Here is a 7754-nt window from a genome sequence, read left to right as displayed (position 1 = left end):
ATACAAAAAAACGTAAAAATGTTAAACACGTTATATTGACATTCGTTCATCGATAAATAGTGAACATTTTATTAAGATGATTTTCTTTTTGTGTGTGTTTTGTTTCAATATGGTATTCATTTTTTGATTAAAAGCAAGTACTTTCACTTTCATTGCTCATCCTTACTGATAATCATGCTTAAAATAAAAAATAGAATTACAAACAGTTATTGCAAGACAGAATTTATTTTGCTATTTTTACACGAAAAATGTATGTATTTTACTGTCTACAATTTTGGGGGAAAACGTTTATAGTTTTGCTTTGTCACAAAATCTCAGTAATATATACTTAAGTTATCATCAATTAATATTTCCTCTGTTTATGTTGTAAATTAAATTTAAATCAAATTTTAATTAAATTTTAATTAAATTTAAATTAAATTTTAATTAAATTTTAATCAAATTAAATTAAATTTAAATTAAATTTAATTTAAATTGCTACTGAACAAAATTCATGAATCACGTGATCACAGCAAAAAGTCTCAAGTTTCGTTTTAAAAATCTCAAGGGGGAAAAATAACATATAATTTAAATTTATCGATAATAAATTCAGTTCGGGGTTTATACCAAGTATTAAACTTAAAAGTTAGCTTCACTATTAAAAAAAAGGCACAAAAGCAGTTAACATTGTTCTGTTTCTATTTTTTCGTTTTCTCCGTATTTTTTTTATTTAAATTTCGTTTTAAAATAAAAGAGATGCTATACCAGTATTTTCATACTATACTAGGCTTTATAGTCACAAAAAAGACACGAAATGCATAGAGAATATGAACAACCAAGAAAGAAATTGAAATAACTAAAAAAAAATGTAAGTTTGTCACAATTTAGTTAATCAACACAACCGAAAGTCAATCATTCAGTGTTAGGATTAGAAGGGTTATTTATACTTGCTTTGAACATTTTAAAAGGTTACCATTCGATAATTAAACTTTCTATTCAAGAAAGACACATAAACAATATCAACATTGTCCTGTTTCTATTTTTCGTGATAAGATTTTGTAGCTATGAACTTGTGACTGGATCCAAAAATAAGTCGATTATTGTTGAGTTAGAAATACTTAACAAGTTTCATGCTTCATTTCTCTCTAGTTTAATTTGAAAGTGCCTACAACTAACTTAACTGCTTAAGCAAATTATAGAGTTTGACCTCCACCCCAAACAACTGTCACCGAAGAAATCGTTAATAAAGTTCGTAACTTCAATTTATGCCAGTTTCAGTCGTTGCAATCTGGATGCGACATGTAAAATTATTAACTGGACTTCACACTCACCGGGTCATAACGCCCCAGATATTTTCATTTATGAGATAATATCTATCAAAACAATCACTTCAGTACTAAGGTTTTCTATATTGCATTAAGGTTAAGCCCATCTTATGGGGACGCTGTCAGATGCAGCCAACTCAGCACTGCTCTAGTTTGGGCGTCCCTCTTCATTTCAGAAATAGATTGGAGATAATTTTGATAGATATTTCGCAGATAAAAATCTGTGAAGTTATGATCCAGCAAGTTAAGCCCATTCAGAATCACACATACTGATGAGACGATCACTTAAAGTGTTCCCACAATAAGACAAAGGCTGTTGGACACTTCATGAATGAAACTTGCTGACGAATCAGGTATAGACTAAAGTTTATTTATACCAAATAAACTTTTAGCATTTTTTTTTTTGCATAAACTTTTAGCATTTTTTTTTTTGCATAAACTTTTAGCATTTTTTTTTATGGCATAAACTTTTAGCATTTTTTTTTTTTTTTTTTGGCATAAACTTTTTGCATTTTTTTTTTTTTTTTTGCATAAACTTTTAGCATTTTTTTTTTTTTTTTGCATAAACTTTTAGCATTTTTTTTTTTTTTTTTTGGCATAAACTTTTTGCATTGCAAAAAGGATTGTGGATTTCATTAACGAACGATTCTCTGGGTAACATATTTTTGCAGGGTGTCACCTTATATTTCCACTTGTTTCTTAATATGCCAAACACACGAGGTGGATGGGGAGAACAATTATGTTAGTGATTAGCAATACGTGTTACTTGGTGAACATGTGATGTGATCATGTTTTTAGGCGCCGGCTTCCAGGATGATTATAAGACAAGCAATACTTTTTACTTACAAACAAAAAAAAGTGTTTGTTTCTATCTGTAAATATTCGTTACAAACGACAAAAGTTTCTTATGAAATTCTTCATGTAGCCAGTTTTAGATTCTCTTGAGGAAAGTGATATTGCGATTGCTTCTTCATTTTATAATTTTCAAATATCATTTTTATTATCAAATAATAATTTTCTTTTTAATTCTTCCTAGAATCACCATTTTAAATTGAAATATAGCAGTGAAAAGTCGGATTAAGAACTTTTGAGTGAGCTTAGGCTATAGAAATTATAGGGACGCCCTCAGACGAAGCCAACTTCGAAATCATTTGCCTTGATATATTCATCTGAATTTGTTTGAAGTAAACTTATTGGCAATAAAAATATTCTTGAAGAAATACTATTATTTTCCTTCTTTCTTTATAAATGGTGGAGTAAAATAACCAAAAATATATTTCATATAATTCATATATTTACAAATTGTTGAGAAGCTACAGACAATCCGATTCTAATTTTATACTTATGCAGACTTGTATTTTATCCCTTTGAGTTTTTTTTTTCATTTATAATCTCAAATATTGCCATCTTTAGGAAAGGAGTTCATAAATTGTTACCATTTTGAATATTTACACAAGTTAAAGCCAAATTTAATCAGCAAAACATGTGAACCAAATCCTTGAAATAATAATCCACAGAATTTACTTTACGTCTCTCCAATTCAACGACAAAATTTTTCATATTATACCCATGGTTGAAACAATAAGATAACGCATTGAAAGTGTACATGAAAAAATATTTTAAAGTCTCCTTAGAAAATGATGATATAAAAATTGGAAATTGAAAAGTAAAAAGAATATTTGGAAAGTTTGTAAATACTATTTGTCCTTTTTTTCTTTTATAAAAGTGATCAAAAACTTTCGACAATATAATATATTTCATCCTCGAAAAGAAATAATTTACGTCACCTAAATATCTATCATTTTTGTTTCTGTTGCTGATAAAATAAATACTTTAAACAAACACTCATTTATTAATGATTAAATAATGAAAAGATCGGATAATTCTTTGATTTTTTAGATATTGTTTTCAATATTTGTTTTCAAACAAATTATTTTCATTTTCATTGCTTGTCATTGATTGTTAAGAAGGAAAGATTTTTACATGAGGATAAACACAAAATTTGATCACTTTTCCTAATTTAAATACTTTTAATATAAATGATTGATTTATAAAGCAAAAACCTCAATTGTAAATATCTCGACCACAGTTTATAGTCCAGCTCTGCATCAATTATGTTTCAAGGTTTCTTTTGTTAAATTTGTTTGCTTACAAGTTTTTGTTTATTACTTTTTCTTTTCATGTTTTGTTTTATTTTTTTTTTTTGTTTTTGTTTTTTTTGCATTTAAAACTATAAATAACAAAGCAATAATTCGTTTGTTACCAATTGAGATTTTTAACCATTTTCTCAGGAGTGTCTGTATTTATTGAAAATATGAATGAAAATGAAAGATTTATTTCGCGTCTCTTCTGTATTTTTATTTTGCATAATGTTTTTTGATGTTGTAATAATTGCATTTGCATTGTGCAATAAGAATGTGCCTTTATTGATTTGTTGTCGGACTCGAACAAGTGTGTGTCGGAAATTTCGTGAAAAATATTGAATAATTCCACCCCGTCTTTCTAAGCTCATTGAAAAATGTAATTCAAGCCCTAATTTATTTTCAATCAAAGGAGCAAGGACCAAGGTTCCATTACAAAAAAAAAACAAAAAAAACAACGTGTTTTTTTAAAAAAGGTTTTAAACTTCAAACTTTACAGGTAAATTTCTAAAAAAACACTACTGTTTTGTTTTAAATTTGAATATATTATTTATTGATCTTTTATCTTCAATTTGTGATATATAAAACTTTGGTGAGTAAATTAATTATTTACTTTTTAATAGACATTTCAAAATGGGGCGTGAATTTAAAAAAAAACGTTTGTCTAAAATATTATATTCGGTTTATTGGAAAGAGCATAAAATTTCACATTAACCCTGAAAATATCGTAAAAATAGAATCGATACAAAAATTTTGATAGATTTTTTAAAGTTTAAAAATTGAAAAATATTGAGTTCGGAAAATTCATTACTGTTTTTTAAAAAATAAAAAAAATATTTCTATTACTTTTAAAACAACTTTAATAGTTTATTTTGGAAGTATAATCCATAAAGAAAATAAACAACCCACTTTTAAAAGAGAAATTACGAGTTGTTTATATTTTATTCGCAGTATCGTGTTAGGGGTGTCAAAAATTCCTACAAAAATTCTGATACACCTAGTGTACGAACGCTATTTTAGGGTCGAGACAAATTCATTGCAATAATTTTCGTTTGGAATTTTTTAGATGAGGATTATTTGTATGTTTTGTATCAGACGACTATTCTCATTTTGGTTGTTTTATTTCACAACGTTTCGGCCAATCTAACCTTTGCGTCTTTGCAAACTTGAGAATCTTTGTGTCGAACTCGAGAATCTATACAGAATTTTGAACTGAACCACATTGCGCTTGTTCAATCAGATATGACTGGTAGAAGTGTTATTCTTACTTATGCTTCATTCTTTCCTGAAGATTGAAAATGCAATACTTACTACAAGCGATAATAATTAAGATTTACTTTAAAGAAATTAACACTTCTATCCGGTCATGGCTGATGGACTGAGAACAATCTAACTATAAATAAAATAAAGGGGTCAGTTCAAAATTTTGAATAGGTTACCGAGTTAGATAAAAAAGTTCTAAGTTTGCAAATATGCACTTAAAGAAGGTTGAAGATTACATCGGCCAAAATGTGAACATAACAAAGCTTCTCTATTTTCATCATTCATTTGATCGCTCTGAATCCCATCTGGCTATAACTGAAATGAATATCTCTCGTCTGGGGGAAACATCATGTCTTGACAAGTTTCTAGGATTAACCTTCACTCCTGATCTGAAATGGAACACATACATCAATTCAGTTGCCAAGATCGCTGGAAAAATGGTTGGATCATTCTACCGCTCCAGTAGGTATCTCACTGCCGATGACGTACTAAAATGGAGTACTGTTGCTACATCTAGACAGGAGTTGCTTGCCACACCCTGTTCTGCCGAATTTGAAACTTAGTAGGTGCTGCCTTTTCTCTTCTCTGCAACTTCTTTCCCACAGAAAGCGAGCCTGTCTCTTCTCTATCGTTATTTTCATGACAAGTGCTCGTCTGAGCTCCAATCAATGGTTCCCTCCCTTGCCTAACTTTCACTAAAGACACCCAACTAGCAACGATCAACAGTTTCTCCCACTCTCGATCTATAAATAAATCTAAATGCAGATGAACAAAGCTTCTTTCCAAAACTGCCTCTGGAACACTATTCCATTGGCTTGCTTCCCGGCCGACTACAATATGGTAGCCTTCAAGTCCAGTGTAAACAAGTTCTTGTTGAGCCGTCCCCTTAAATAATCCAAATTCTATGCCATTTATGTCATTATGCAATTACGACACTACCACCTTACATTCATTAACCCTTATCCACGAGTGGCCTTCGGGACTTGATAAGTGGTGATTCCCTTGTCAAAAAATGATGATAACGATGTGAAAAAGGAATAAGTTTATCCCAAAATTATGTTACATTTTCTTTGAAGAATAAAATGTTATTTTTACGAGAAAAAAGGTTGCATTTTTTGGCACTTTATTCAAAAGCAAGTCACATTCTAGTTGTCTAAAGTGCAATGCAATTACTGATGAACAAAACCTTTTGAGATTTTCCAAGTTTTCAAAATGATGGCACTAAAATCTAAAAATAAGCTTAAACCAGGCCTAGGGACAAACAAATTCAACTTGCCTCCTCCCTTGAGGCTTGCATTCACTAACATCCGTGGGCTTAGAACTAATTTAGCTGATGCATTTCTCCTAACAAATACCCCGGATATCTTAGCACTAAGCGAGACTAACCTACACTCCTCCATCCCCTCTAACTACTTTAACATGTCTGGCTATCTCCCACTCTGCCGTAAGGACTCTGACAGACATATGCACGGACTTGGAGTTTACATTCGTAATACCCTCCCCCTTACTAGAGAAACAAACCTAGAAACAGACGATCAAGCCTTTATGTGCTTTAGACTAAACATACAACGCAACATTAGCTACTTTTATTTTCTCTACCGCTCTCCCTCGACCCAGGACTGCACCATAATAAACAAAGTCTCCGACAGTATAGACACAGCACTCTCCCTTGACAATAGCGCCCAAGTCCATGTATTTGGCGACTTTAATGTTTACCACAAAAACTGGCTTGGATTTTCTACTCACACAGATGCAACGGGCAGCACAACACATAGTTTTGCTATATCTCACTCCCTATCACAAATGGTTACGTTTCCAACCCGTTTCCCTGACCAGCAAGAACAACAAGCATCACTTCTAGATCTGTTTCTGACTACAGTTCCCGAGGATTGTACAACAAATGCTAACAGCCCACTCGGGAACACTGACCATGCAGTGATAATGGTAGAAATCGCCCTAAATTCTAGACCCAAAACTGAAGAGCCAGTGCTCAAAACAACGAGATATTTTAAAAAGGCTGACTGGGAAGCCATCAGAGATCTTATAGGAGATGCCCCATGGGGAAATATTTTTTCTCTTCCTGCCGAACAGTGCGCAAATGAGACCACTGAATGGTTCAAAACAGCAATGGAAGCACATGTTCCCGTGCGGAAATTTTATAGCAAGCCCCACTCTCCCCAATGGTTTACTTCAACTTGCGCAACTGCCATTGCTCAAAGGCAGCATGCATACCGCAGATTTAACCGACATAAGTCCAGTTCAAACAAACAGAAGTACATAGAAGCGAGAAATAACGTTAAGAAAGAAATAGCGACAGCTAAGAGAGAATTTACTGAAACCACTAAAAAACGCATCGAAGCACAAAAATTAGGAAATCGTGACTTCTGGAAAATCTACAACAGTGTAGTAAACAATGGGCAATCAACAATTCCCCCACTAACCAACAATCACGAGGTTGTTTGCTCAGCAACCAACAAAGCTAATATGCTTGCCAGCCGGTTTGCCTCGAACTCTATACTGGACCCTACCAACCACCCCCTGCCTGACTTTCCTTTGCGGACAGACGCCATGCTAGACGATCTAAAAATCACCCCTGCTCAGGTACATGCTATCATAATAAATCTTGACACTTCCAAAGCAAGCGGACCTGATCTCATCCCAGCTGTGCTATTAAAAATGTGCTCAGCCGAAGTAGCTCCAGTTCTCTCCAAACTCTTCAACAAATGCCTTAATGAATCACGCTTTCCGGGCTGTTGGAAAACTGCTTCTGTGGTACCAATATTCAAGAATTCTGGCGAAAGAACTGACCCATCAAATTATCACCCCATTAGCCTCCTCCCACTTTTCGCCAAAATATTTGAGACCATAATTAACCATGCTCTAGTCCGGCACCTTACAGACGCTAAACTTCTGACTGACCAACAATATGGATTTAGACAAGCCCGTTCCACAGCTGACATTCTCACTGTAATCTCTGAACATATATACCATTTACTGGATAAAGCGGGAGAGGGCAGAGCAGTAGCTCTAGATATATCTAAGGCTT

Source organism: Euprymna scolopes, chromosome 20 (genome assembly GCF_053919585.1).
Source record: "Euprymna scolopes isolate OS-2025 chromosome 20, ASM5391958v1, whole genome shotgun sequence".
Taxonomy (NCBI): Eukaryota; Metazoa; Mollusca; class Cephalopoda; order Sepiida; family Sepiolidae; genus Euprymna; species Euprymna scolopes.
This window is presented reverse-complemented; position numbering follows the sequence as displayed.